The sequence below is a fragment of the Elgaria multicarinata genome, chromosome 3 (genome assembly GCF_023053635.1).
Source record: "Elgaria multicarinata webbii isolate HBS135686 ecotype San Diego chromosome 3, rElgMul1.1.pri, whole genome shotgun sequence".
Classification (NCBI taxonomy): domain Eukaryota; kingdom Metazoa; phylum Chordata; class Lepidosauria; order Squamata; family Anguidae; genus Elgaria; species Elgaria multicarinata.
The window spans coordinates 17,302,165-17,316,222 of record NC_086173.1 but is presented as its reverse complement, the minus strand read 5'-3'; the positions used below and the strand labels follow the sequence as shown (position 1 = coordinate 17,316,222).

General features: G+C 40.6%; 1 protein-coding gene across 1 annotated transcript in view; it reads right to left on the bottom strand.

Annotated features, from left to right (window-relative positions):
* The window catches only part of WNK3 (WNK lysine deficient protein kinase 3), a 135,236-nt gene extending 127,207 nt beyond the window's left edge, over nucleotides 1-8,029 (bottom strand). Inside the window, exon 1 of the mRNA XM_063119456.1 lies at nucleotides 7,786-8,029. The gene's annotated coding sequence lies outside the window, so the exon portion shown is untranslated. The remainder of the gene's footprint in view (nucleotides 1-7,785) is intronic.
* Nucleotides 8,030-14,058: the final 6,029 nt, after the last annotated feature.

The following is a 14,058-nucleotide window of genomic DNA, read 5'->3' as shown; positions in this document are numbered from 1 at the left end:
CCCTTATCAGGCAGCAAACCAAATACTTGAGATGGCCATGAAGAAGGTTCCTAGGAAGCTATTATCACAACACATCCATAAGAAACTAGCCTGCAGTACTTTTGAGCACCTTTTCAAAACAGGATGAAAGATCTCATCACTGCTAAATAAATGTTTCCTTGAGGAAAGGCAAGTTTTTACTGTGTTTTTTAAACAGAAAAAGGAAATATACAGACAAGAGAAAAGGTAAGAAATATTTGAACAACCTTACAAAGCATTTTGGGGGGACAGAATTTGTTTCCTTCAACCATAGATTCTAGACTCACTTTGGAGCAAAATTTTAACTTTCATAGTTAGAAATTAGGTCCATATTAAATTGGAATACATTTCATAGGTTGCAAAAAATAAGAAGTAGCATTCCTTTTCAGTAATCCCATAATTTATAGTTCCTTCTCATGAGATGAGGGGCTGAGTTATGATTTTGAACTTTTTTTTTTGAGAACCAATACTTAATTTTTCAAAAACAAGCAGACTTTAAATAAGCTTTCTGGAAAAACCCTACAAGTACTGGGGAGCGCTGGTTCAGGAAGACAACACAAGTGATTGATTCGATGTACTCAAAATAACCATATGCTAAAAGCTAACTGAAACCAAGAGGCAGCCAAACATACTAAGGGACACACACAAAAAAATTAGACACAGAGGAAGCATTTAAAGGTCACAATATATACTAGAAACCTGGGAGCCAAGATGGGTGAATTACTGTACCTGGAATTTTAAAAAGAATAGAGATGTAATACTCATATCATAAAATCTGCTAATACAGTGATAATCCACAGGCAACAGTTATCTGTGGATATAAAATCAGCAGAGAAGTGTTTACTGGAGATGGTATTACTCCACATGTCAAACAAGGCTTAGGCCCTAACTTTCCTTCACTGGGAAGGTACCATCAGGAAATCTCCGACTCATTATGAACCTTTTTTACATTCAACACTCAATGAATTTACCTGTCTCCAAATGAACACCCTCTTTTTAGGATTGTAAATTCATTTGATTGTTGAATATATATATATATATATATATATATATATATATATATACACACACACACACACACACACACACACACACAGAGAGGGAGAGAGAGAGATTATATAATTTTTTAACAACTTTCCTTCTATGAACAGAAAGGAGTTGCAGGAGGGACCTTAGCTCAGTGGTAGGTAGAGCACCTGCTTTGCATGCAGAAGGTCCCTGGTTCAATCAACACTACTGGGCTAGATGGACCATGCATACGACTCAGTATATAGCAGCTTCCGATGTTCAAGGAATATGACTGTGGCTTAGAATAGTTAGAAAGCTGACAAGAAGGAATTTCACGTTTGGTTTAACTGTATGTAGTACCTAGGATCTTGAAAAAATGTAAGTGGTATCAAGCTGTTTGAAAACAATGGCCACAATTGTATCAAATTCAGCATGTAAAGGGTGAAGAATTGCCAAGTAATTTAATTTCAGCAATAGGGGATAGCTCAAAGCAAACTCAAAGGGAGAGTCAGAAGAGCCAGTCACTTCAGAAAGCTTAGAGATTATTTGAACCACTATAATAAAGGCTCAGATAAAATGATGCCACAAATGTGAAAGGAAACAGTGACTTCAGGAGGATGCCAACATGGTTAAGTAGCAGCAATAAGGAAACATTGACCCTGTTCAGAAGACATGATAAGCCACAGTGGTTAAGTACTTTGAGCTAAGCATTATGGCTTAGCATGTCACGTGAACCATAACTTAGCAAGTCATATGAACCATTATTAAACATGGTGGCTACATTACCATGGTTTAAATATGCTCACTAATCATTTGCTGCAAAAGGGTTAGTGGCCTAACCATGGTTTAGCATGTTGTCTAACAGGACCTATAAAAGGCAGGTAGGATTGCTCTTAAAAAGGATAAATATTTTTCAAATAAGGGAAATTAAGGGAGAGCACAACAAATACAAGCTGACAACAGACACAACATGCAAAGAAAGAATAAATCTGTATTCCAAGACATTAGAACCAGGAACCCCGAAAAAAAGCAATAGAAACATTAGATGACTCCATAAAAAAGCAATATTGTGGGTAGACAGGAAAACTGTTTATATCTGTCTTTCTACAGAAAGTGTGGGACATACACCTGAATGACTGTATTTTGGGAGTGCACCAGAAGAAGTATCAAATAGAACCAGCTGCCAATTGCTTTGAAATTTGTATTTTTTGTTTTATTGTATTTTCTATTTATAGACTGTTTATTGTATACTGGTATCTGTATGGATGAAGAGCGGTTTATGAATCCTTTTCATTAAAGAGACTTGACAAAGGTTGAAGTTTAGAACTAACTGACAAATTCAAAACTGACAACTACTGAAGCTGAATGGCATTCACCTGAGAGTTCAGAAGAACTCAAGTATGAAATTACTGATCTTTTAACAAAAGTATGTAACATCTCACAAAGTGACATATTTGAATTGGAAGATAGCCAACATAACATTTGTTTTTAAAAGGGACTCCAGGAAATTACAGACTTATCAGCCTACTTCTGTCCCAAGTAAACTAAATAAAAGGTATGATTAAACTACAGAAGAACAGACCTTGTTTAGAAGAATCAGCATGAGCTTTGCAAAAAAAATGTTTCACTTCACCAAAAGTTTATAACTTTTTGTGTCACTAGTCATATAGTTAGAGCCAATTGGCTATTCCTTACATACTTGGGATTTCAAAAAGCCTTTGACAAAATCTCTCATCAAAGATCTTAAATCTGCAGTGATCTTTGCCAAACAGGTTAGCCAACGTTGAGTTAGGCTGAACATCAACGAGCATTTTCTAACCCTAAGATAGTGGAACGTTATAGCACAGGAGCCAGTGAAATTTTATCAATACCTAGTTAATCTGGCTCTGCTCCCTTACATAACCAAAACGCTAAAAGAAATTCTCAATTGAAATATGCTAAGGAAATTAATCTTAACAACTCCCCCACTCTTTAATAAGAAATGTTATTAATAGCTACCCCAGCACCATCTAAAAGTTATTTGGAAAAATGTGAATTCACAGGTGCAGCTCTCCTGCCAAGGTCATTTGCAAAAATGGCACTAAAAGCATATGCTAACAGGTGCACACATATGACATATGATCAACAGTTCACCCTTGAGGACAAAAGCCAGCTGAGCCTGCAACATTCCCATGACGGCTCTTAACTGCAGAGAAGCCCTAGCTTGTATACACAGTTAAAAAAAAGTTCGTTTGTTTTTTAAATCTACTGCTTCGTTTGTTCCACATGTTATTTCAAAAAACAAAGGAAGATCAAGAAAATGCTGGGGATAACTAGGGATATTAAGGATTTTTGAAAATTGCTTTTAGTCAGCACAACCCCCAGAGGCACAGGCTGGGCTCAATGCTCCAAAACCACATTAACAAACCAAATGAAAAGTAATAGAATAGACTAAGAGAAAGTACTGACTGTTAATCTGGTCTTTAAGAAATAATATGCAATACACAGTTACATATTCTGAGGCACAGCAAAATCCCCTACATCCATCTGTAAGACGAAGGTTACCTTCACCTCAACATGTACTATTTTATTTTTTTTAATCCAGCGGTCCTTATGCTGTACATATGCCAATCTTGAGTGGAGCATCTTTCTTGCTCATCCACCCCCCATTACAGCACACTGTAGCCTATATTACTGATCCATAAAGTTTTCCTAAACTTTATGGATCACAAGCAGAACTAGTATAGACGAGGCTACAATTATGGGTCAGCTCCAGCAAACAAAGCACTATTCACACAAGAATGAAAAAATAAAGCCAAGTGTGACAGTGTCTTCCACCACATTCCAGACAGGGCCCTGATGATGAACCAGCAGTCACTTGTTGGTCTCTAAATATTCACATTTCCATAGCTGATCCCGAACTTTGTTTCCAAATGACATTCATAGATGGAAGAGGCTGCATCTGTACTCGCACAGCAAAAGACAGATTTTGATTAACAATTAACACATCTATAAAGTTAAAAAGAGCTGGCTTACAAGCGCTGGATACTTTCCACAACTGAATAATCACAAGCCATGAATACAGATGCATGATGGATTTTTGGCTAACAGCTACTGTACATCTAATTTCTGGCTAAGTCAAAAAGTAATTGGAGCTTAAGCCACCCTCGTACATTTTAAATAAGCAGTGCAACATGAATGAAAGCTGCTGTAGCATAGGAACTAAGAATGTCAGTTGTGAGCCAGGAGGTCTCTAGTTCAGCCATGAACTCACTGGGTGGCTGTTGACAAGCCACTCTCTCTCAGCCTCAACCCTTCATCTTTAATATGGGGATAATTAATAGTGACCTTATTAGATGAGGGATTCCTGTAATAATATATACAAGACACTTTCAACACTCAAGAAATGCAGTAAGAATCCCAAGTAATAATATTTTTATGGCAAAAGTAAGGATGACGTGAATCCACAGGGGTTTTTTTATTCCTTTTTTTAAACTCTGTAATTAATCCATTTTGTAAAATACAAAATATTTTCTCTACAACACAATGTTCATTCTTAAAACCATCACTGAGAAAACTGGACAAGGGAGATGCATAGCCAGGAATGATTTTGTATCATCTGCCAGAATATCAACTCCTCATCACAACGTACTTCAGAAACATCAAGGGAATTTCTTATCCTCATAATGAAGAAAAAAAAGTTTAACATTTAAAATGCATGCTACTCTTAGAAAATGGACCAGCTATGACTTTTTAGTTTTATCACCTGACAAAGTGCCATGCTCTCTATTATGTTTAGCTATATCCAGGATTGGGCAAACATTTATCTGCAAATTAGGAAAAAATGTGTGATGCATTTAGGGCAAGAGAGTTGAATGAGGATAGAGCATTAATTCACTATGATTGGTAAAAAGGCATACAACCATTACAATTTGGTTAAAGTCACATAATTAAGCTAGTGGTAGAGAGAGAACCTAAGGCCAGGAGTCCTGACAAAAGTAATTTTGCTCTACCTACGCTGCCATCTGAAAGAAAAAGAAACTCAATTCCATCCTCCATATCTAATCACCATATTCACAGAACTCAAAAGATGCATAAAGTACTAGATTAGATATAATTGCTATTAACTCTACCATGCATACTTCAAATACTCCATTCCTTATCTTCCTAAATCAAGAATCCCCCCCAAAACATAAAATACTTTCAACAACACAAAAATTGCTTGGATTGCTCACACTTGCTAGGACTCAGAAGACAGATCAAAAGAAGAGAGTGGATGCAAGCCATGTTGGGAAGCAAAAAAAAAAAAAAAAAAAGGCTGTAAGCAAAATTAAAAGAATAATTCCAATTATCTGACATTTAGCACAAGAAATAAGGCACAACATTTCCTGACCTAAACTCAAAGAGAAGTCCAGAACTGTCTGTGCCTCCTCAGAGATGCACTCCTCTCACTTTGAGAGAGATATGGGGCTAATAGGATTAGAGCAGCCTTCCCTAATCTGGTGCCCTTCAGATGCCCATGCTGGCTGAGGTGATGGAAGTTGTAGTCTAAACACACCTGGATGTCACTAGGTTGGAGAAGGATGGATGAGAGTGCTACTAATGAGTTCAAACATTGGAGTGACCTACAAACAAATTAAAGGGGTGCATAAGATATTAGGTTTTATATCATTGTTGTTAACTCTATCAAAAAGGCACGGCCTCTGATGTTTGGAACTTTCAGTAAAGGACACTATCTCTTGCAAGGAATCTTGGCCTTTGGCCAACAGCAGCATATGGGTTCAGCTACAAGTCAAAACTGTCTGCTATGCTCCCAATGGAAATGCACACACAGCAGCTGACTAACATTTTAAAAAAAGATATTGGGACTATCCAAGACTTTTATTTAAACTGAGCTTTTCAAGAGCAACCTAAAAATAATATGAATCGCTTCGCTTTTCAAATTCTAAACAGCTCTGTATTATCATTTTCTCCTAACACCAGACACAGCATACAGATAAGTTACTCCTGGCCAGAAAGAAGAAGGCTCCTTTTCATGACTGGTATAGATCTATCACAGCACTTTGCGATACAGCACACCCAAAAAGAAAACACCAGGCAACCAGAACCTCATGTTATGGCATAAACACCAACATCTACAATGAAGCATCACAGTTTCCCCATTATGCTTAAATTATACTACGAAGAAACAAATTGTTTCTTTTCTGAGGGACATCGCTGCCACCCCTACTGGTGAATTCAAAGTCTACCAGAGGTCCCTCCACACTGCTGAAACCACAAGAGATGCGTTGCACCTTTCTGAAGCAAATGGATACAAAGTAGCCAAAATCCCAAGCCACAAGGGATTTCACTTCTACTTTCATGACCCAGATACCAACATCTGCAGCTCAGCTCCAAGTCCTGACTTCACTAATGGCAACAGGAACTAAACTAGGAACTTTGATAGCTGCTGGATACATTTAAATACCTTCTTTACAGTCTCAAGCCATATAATTAAACTAAGAAAACTGGGTTTGCCTAATTGACACCTTTTTAAAGCAAAATGAATGCATACAGGAACCACCCACCAATACATTTGCCTACAGTATGTGATATTTCAAAAGCAGCCTAAAGATACCTAGATAAGATTACAGAGCAGACACACTGCTACGAAGAATGGTTCTAAACAGCAATTAATAACAATTCATTAAAGGAAACTGAAGGAAATACATATTTAATTTTGAAGATCAGCCATGGAGATATGCCCCAGATGGAAATGATAATATCTCTCTTCCCTCTTCCTTAAAATGTTTCATCAACAAAGCTAAATGAATTTAACATCACAATCCTAGCCACGCTTACTCAGAAGCAAGTCCCACTGTGTCCAATGATGCTTACACCCTGGTAAGCGTGCTTCGGATTCTAACTACAGTTATTTTAAAATGTATATATTTGACATATACTAACTCCTTTCTCTGGGGGAAAAAACCCCACTGATGAATCCAGTCTGCAAAATTCTTAGGGCTGGAGGAACTACACACCCATGCACAAAGGTCTTTTTAAAAAAAGAAAGAAAATCCTGCAGAATGAGGTTGATACTACATCACAGCAGGGTAGGTGCAAAGAAACAATAACAAAAACCATAAACAAAAATTAAATAATAAAGCAAAACAAAAGGTGGTGAATGGGACATTATGGAACATTTAGAGCAAAGGCACAAATAATTTAAGGAAAGGGAAACTTCCTTCTGCTCTCCTATCTAGTCTACTGGAATTCTATACACAGGTTTAAACACACACACACAGCCTGCTTCCTCCACACACACTAAATAAAATATCAATATAAAATACCAGCTCTGCTGTTTCTCTTTGCCTCATCATGTTTGAGCACAGGACTCATCCTAGAAAGAAATTCCATCCACCCTGACCCACACACACCTGTCTTTCCAACACCAAACACTGCTCACAGACGAAATCCCAGAAGCTTTTTGTTCGCCCCCCATTCCCCACCCCAAACCCTCACTGATACCTCAAGGCTAAACGTATTTTCTAGGAAGAAAGTCCTGCTAACTTCAAAGAATTTGTTTTCCAAGTGTTAGTACTTTGGATCGTAACACAAATCCCTGTCCGAATCCATTTTCTACTCCAACAGCCGCCACTCTAACAGTATTCAGCACGGAGATCCATCCAGACATACTGTAGTCACATGCACAAAAGCCGCCCAGACCCCCTCCTCCTCTTCTTGCGTTCTACCCACCCATCCTCTAGGAAAAGAAATCATCCTTCTGCCACCCCTTCTTACCCAATATTTCAGGGTCTCGGTTAGTGCCAGGGGAGACGCATCTTTCCATCTCTGTGGACTCCTCTCAAACAAACCCCATGGAAGCAGCAAAGGGTGGGGGATGCTCACTGCATCAAGGGAGAAAAGACCCCCCCCCTCCTTACAAGGAAGAACTTCCGGGTAATGGTGAACCTTGACTGCTAAGCAGGTGAAGAGCAATCCTCTCTCTTCCACCTTCAGTCTGGGCTGTACTATTCTGAGGAAACCCACCCTTCCACCCAGCCCCACACGCGCGTACACACACAAGGGGAGGAGGAGATGGAAGCAGAGGCAGCTTGACATGCCAACAAAGTCTCAATGAAGCGAACTACATCGGGGTAAACCATCTATTCTATATAAGAGAGGGGGAAAGAGACACACAGAAATAGATGGTGTATTAAAGGCAGATCACCCGGATGTCAAAGGAACATGTTCTTTCCCATCTTTACCAGTGGAGATTTCCATTCTCTGAGATGAGTGCAAGTAGGCAGAAAGAATAAATGGTGATAGCATTAGCTCATTTGTGCAATACATGCCACTTAACTTAGCCTACATAATTATTTATTAACATGGACATCCTGGCTACCCCAGGTTCAACAAAACAGGTATACACACACACAGTCTCAAATTTCTAAGCAACTGTTCTAAAACAGCACAGCAACCACAACATACAAAATTTTAATCAGGAACCAAACATATTCTGATTTCTACAACCATTAGCTTTCCAACATATACATCACTGCATGTCTACCAGTACCAAAACCAGGACAATAAAGATCAAACATGCTTCCAGTAAATATGAATTCTAGGTCTGCAGCTTTTAATTAATATAAACACTTCTGATTAATTAAAAAGGTGCTCTGATTAAACTGGCAGATGACTTATAAAAAGTGTTCATACCAAGAAACACCTTTTTAAAAATAGTCAATTCCTCCTTCTCTCTCTCACACACACACACACAAGATGGGATTCTCTAACTCAGCTTTCCCCATTCTGGTGCCCTCCAGATGTTTTCAACCAATTCCCACAATCCTCTCCATTGGCTACTTTACCTGGGGCTGTTCAAAACATCTAGTGGGAACCAGGTTGGGAAAGGCTGCTCTAATTACTACAACACTTGTGTTTATAATGTGAAAACAAAGGAAATATGCCTTTTGCTTCAGGACTATTGTTCTCGAAGTAAGGTGTTAAGAATTCTGAGGTGGTAGAACAGACTATACCACTTCAGACTGGAACTGGAGGAAATCACTTCTTTTTTTTTTAATGTTCTGCAGTTTTTTTAAAAAACTGCCAGCAATTAGAAAACCAGCACAGCAGGCAAAGAGCTGTGGTAGAACTTAGACCCTTTGTTCTTGATGGCAGTATTTTATATGAGCATAAAAAATGACAAACCCACTTGCAGTCTGAAGAGATAAGGAGTGTTTCTAGATGGATGTTTCCTAGCACTAACAGTCAGAAAGCATTGTACTGCTATTCCATCTTTTATCCCTTAACCATTTTTTCACTGTAAGAAAAATGTCAAATGGTGGGAAAACACAGGAGGGTTACAAGTGGATGGTGACATCTCCCCACCCCCAACCCAATTCCACGAAGGAGGCAGGGCACATTAAAAGCCTTGTCTGGAAGCACCCAAAGTCCATTCTACCACCGCAGAGGTCTACCACCCCATTCTGCTGCATGTGTAGACCAGGCCTACATTCACACAGGGCCACTGTGAGATCCATCAGAATTTGTCAGTGCCCCATGTAAACTGTGTATTCTAGAAAACTCCCAAGAATCCACAACACTCAACGGTCCCTCTGCACCTATCTCTGACCAGATAAGCATAGCCTCTAGAGACAATGCTGGATCCTAGAACACTTCCAGACCTGATCTTTTAAAGGAAATCAAGCCATGCCAGAACAGGTTGAACATTAGTTAGCCAAGGAGACAAACCACCCAATAACAGTACCTCTATCTCATCTGGATTGAGTCTGAGTTTATTGCCCCTCATCCAGTCCATTACTGTGCTCAGGCACTGATTCAGAACTGTTTATTTTGTTTTTAAAGATTTGTTTTTAATTTAAAAAATATATAGTGGCACGCTGCAAAGTGAGGTGATGCTCTCCAGCACTATCTTTATTTCCGTGAATGCCTCTGGGCCTCAGAGACATTCTTAGAAAATAAAAATGTTGGAGGCTGCATCCCCATGCTTCATTTTGAAACATGTCCAGCCACCCAGGAAAAAAAGCTATGCTGCCATGGAAGGGAGCATCTTCGGAGGCTAGAGCAAGTGGTGGAACAAGAAGGGTGTTTTACCTGTGCTATCTCTGTTTTGCTGGGGGTCGGGGTTGGGTGTTAGCGTGTTTTTGGCATAGTGTGTGTTCTGCCTTGTTTTGTGTGTATATATGTGGTATGTGTATCTCCAAGCATCACAAGCTTGCCTTCTGTGAAATGGGTATTTTGTTGAGCTTGGTGTGGGGAGGGGGGAGGAAATATATGATTTGGCATATGATTTGGGGCTTGGACCCTAGTTCTGCCTTATACTCAGCTTCTTGGCCAAATAACTTGTCTCTGAGCCACATCAATTTGATTTCTGAGAGAAAGGTGGGGTCAAAAGAATGTCTTTGTGTTTTGGAGCTCAGATCCCAGCTCCACCTTGTACTTCAATTCTTAGCCAAGTTTCTTTTCTCTGAGTGGGATCCTATGACTTCCGCCCTCGATGCTCATAAGCCTCCAAACTCAGAGCCCCACGAGGATCCAGTGCATAACAGGAGGAATGGTGGAGGCGATTGCTGCCTCCCCTCTTCTCCCACTACGTATTTTTGCTAGACTGGCTTATTTGCCCCTTTAGCTGGGGTGCCTTGGACAGGCTGGAGTAGCCTATGTATAGCTCTTATGCCAGCATCAGTCCCCTCCCACCGGAATGCCTCCCTTGCCCCATCTCCAAGATCGAGTTCAGAGGGGCAGCCAGTGCATTTCCTTCTGTACCTACTGTGAGGGGACAGATCAGAGCACTATCTCCTACCTCAGATCTAAGAATCTGAAGCATCTTATAGCTCCCCCCCACCGCCCAACATCATCTAGGGGCCATAGGATTGCTCTCTTAAAGCTTCATCACACCAGGGGTTAACACACTCCCTACCTCGCTTCTCTGCCCGTGTTTTTGTTCCTCAGTTACTTCCTCTTTCAAAAGAGGAAGTACAGAAGGATCACGAGGCCCATTGAGTCCACTGTTCTAATGGCGCTGCTTCTCCTGCACATGGCAGGAGAGAGCAGCAATTCCATGTTTAAAAATACATCGAACTTAACCAGGTGTTTTGTTGTTGCGCAAGGAAGGCCAGAAGGGGCAGAATGCGTGCGGGAGGCAGACGATGTCATGTGAGGGACCTGAGCAAACTCCGAGAGTGCCCAGTAATGAGCGTGCAATAAAACGCTTGTTGGATAGAGCTTTTAGTCGCACCAGTTTGCCTTTTGGGAAATTAGTGTTTTGTGACTGGCTACGTCCACCTTGGCAGCCATTTTATGAATGAGCAAACCCCCCATGGCAGCCATTTTGTGAGAGCACCTACAACTTTCTCAAAATTCTGTATGTGCCCACCAACCCAAAAAGTAGTATTTAATATATAACTTTTGCTACAGATTATTCAACAACAGTCCTTATCAGCCATCAGTGATTGACCTATGTGCAACCCTTGGTGTGCAGGATGCACTCCCACCATCTTGGGGCCATAAGTACTGAGTCAGGAAACCACACAGGCAATATAAGACCTCACTTTCCCTTCCCACAAAAGGACACATTTCTGTGAAAAGAAGAGGGGTATCAAATTGCCTTAATGTAAAGCAACATATGGATGGAGGTCTCTCACTGAACATTTACATGACACCACCTTTCTTCCTTCAAATCCCACATCAGAACCCACCTGGACCCACAGAGGTCAAACGTTTTCATAGGTTTGCCATATAGATACATTTTATAAAATATCAAGTCCATAAAAAACATGGGACCAATGTCTAAAACGCCACAAGCGAAGAGTGCAGGAAAAACCTTCCAGAGCCATAAATTACATCAGGGAACAGCAAGTAGCACACTGCAGATAACAAATGTGTAATTGTAGTAGAAATACCTGGACATTATGTCCATAAATGTAAGCTGCAGAGTGTATTCCCAGCACTGGTGTACTGCCAAGGTACCCTTTTAGTTACTCTCTGAACTGAAAGGGTGGGTCCTTTCATTTAATTCATCTGCAAGTTCCATATGTCAGGGGTAGCAAGATTCCAATCTTGTGGGATCTGCTTTGTTTTTTACTAGAATCCTGAGATCCACTAGATGGAACAAGGTGAATAATGGATAGACTTAGAATTAAAGAATTTTGTGCTTAGGAATTTGTTTTGAGTACCAGAACTGAACAGAGCGCATAGTTCTTCTACACAAAAATCCACTCCTGGGTGCTTTCAGACTCCTAGTGCTAACCATCAAAAGGCGTTGTGCATCTATTCTGTCTTTTTCTCATTAACGAATTTTCTATGGTAAGAGAAAAGATGGAAGAAGTGAAGGGAAAACACAGGAGGACTACAAATGGAAGACATCATCTGGACCCCTGGCAAAATTCCATGAATAAGGCAGTGTGATAGCACAAAAACCTAATCTAGAAGCAGCCCGGATTATCCTGCCTACCAGTTTTCTTAATTTCAGCATATAATTTAGAGCGAGTGGGGAGGAGGGAACAATTGGGACTCAGAAATTCTTGCCAATCTACTGCAATTACCTAGATACCTACCAGTAGATTACCTAGTACCTACCAGTCTATCTTCAGCCCTGCCATAGCTCATGCCCCACAATATTACTCTATATATCCCACATTCATTCGTTACCTATCCAGTTTCTGATTCACCCCAATTACCTCCCATAGACACACACACACACCTTTTTCCCAGTGAGGGAGGCAAAGGAGGTCTGCAGGAGGAAGTGATAAGCAAAATGAGTTCTAGCAAAAAAAGATGCTGCTAGGCTCAGAAATTCAATCTGTGTGAGCATATACACATAACCACCCAGTGTGACAGGCAAGTATAGTGTTGTGTCAGACTAGGCCTGAGGAGGCCCAAGATCAAATCAATTCAGCCATGAAGTTCACTGAGAGGCCAATTTCTATCTCTCAGCCTGACCTACCTCACAGGGTTGTTATGAGAATAAAATGGGTTGAACCATATAGGCTTCCTTGAGTCCTTGGAGGACGGCCAGAACTAAAACCTGTTGTTGCTTTTTTACCCCAAAAACGTAATTCGCAAGACTTCTGCACTGAGGTATCTCAAGAGGTGGTTTCCTGCCACGTAAGAATCTTTAACCATGTCCAAAACCTTCACAGGCTGAGCCTCCATTTTAGTTTACTAACCTTTCTGGCGGGAGAGGGGGAGGGGGACCATTCCCATTCCCCCTCACTGTTGGGACACTTCTTTCCTCCCCACAAGCACTGACACTATTCCCAATCCCAACTAACTCCCAGAGATCACTCGCTAAGAGGGGGTGAGGGGGGCTGAAGGACAGCGCGAGGCACCGCGCGCGAGAGGAGGGGGGGAGGAGGAAGGAGTGCAGGAAGACGCCGGCATCAAGTACGAGATTGTACCAACTCCACGAGTATACCCCACCATTGATTCGGCTGCGCCTAGCGGCGGCCCCCGCCCGACCCCTGTTGGACTCTTTGCACGCAAGGCTTCCTGGGAATTGTAGTACAGCATACCTTTCTTCTGAGGAGAGGGAGGCATATGGCGGGATTATAGCGGAGGTTGGGATTCAATATCAGCCATTTTGTTTGCTTTGCTTAATTGAAAAGGGTGGGATGGTTGTATTGTAACGCATAACACTCTTACGAGAGTAATGCCAAAATTATACATAATGTAAAGTATATTTTTTACTTGTACATTTTGATTTTTTAAAAATATAGCTATGCCTTACATACATGCACATCTTCTGGATCCGAGTACTTCCTTTTTTCAGACAATGTTTTTTTTGTAACAGAGACAGAACTGAAAAGAAACGTTGGTAACGTCAAAATGCAGCCTGTCTGAAAGCAGGCATGTGCTTCCTCTTTAGGCATTTTCTCATTGGAAAGAAATTGCGACCGTGAATTAGACTCCAATCCTATGCACACTTGCATGGGAGTAAATCCCCATTGAACACAATGGATCTTACTTCCGAGTAGACATGTCTAGAATAACGGGGCTGTTAGTCATTAGTCTGTCCTCTGATGAGAGTTCGCTATTATTATTTTCTGATAT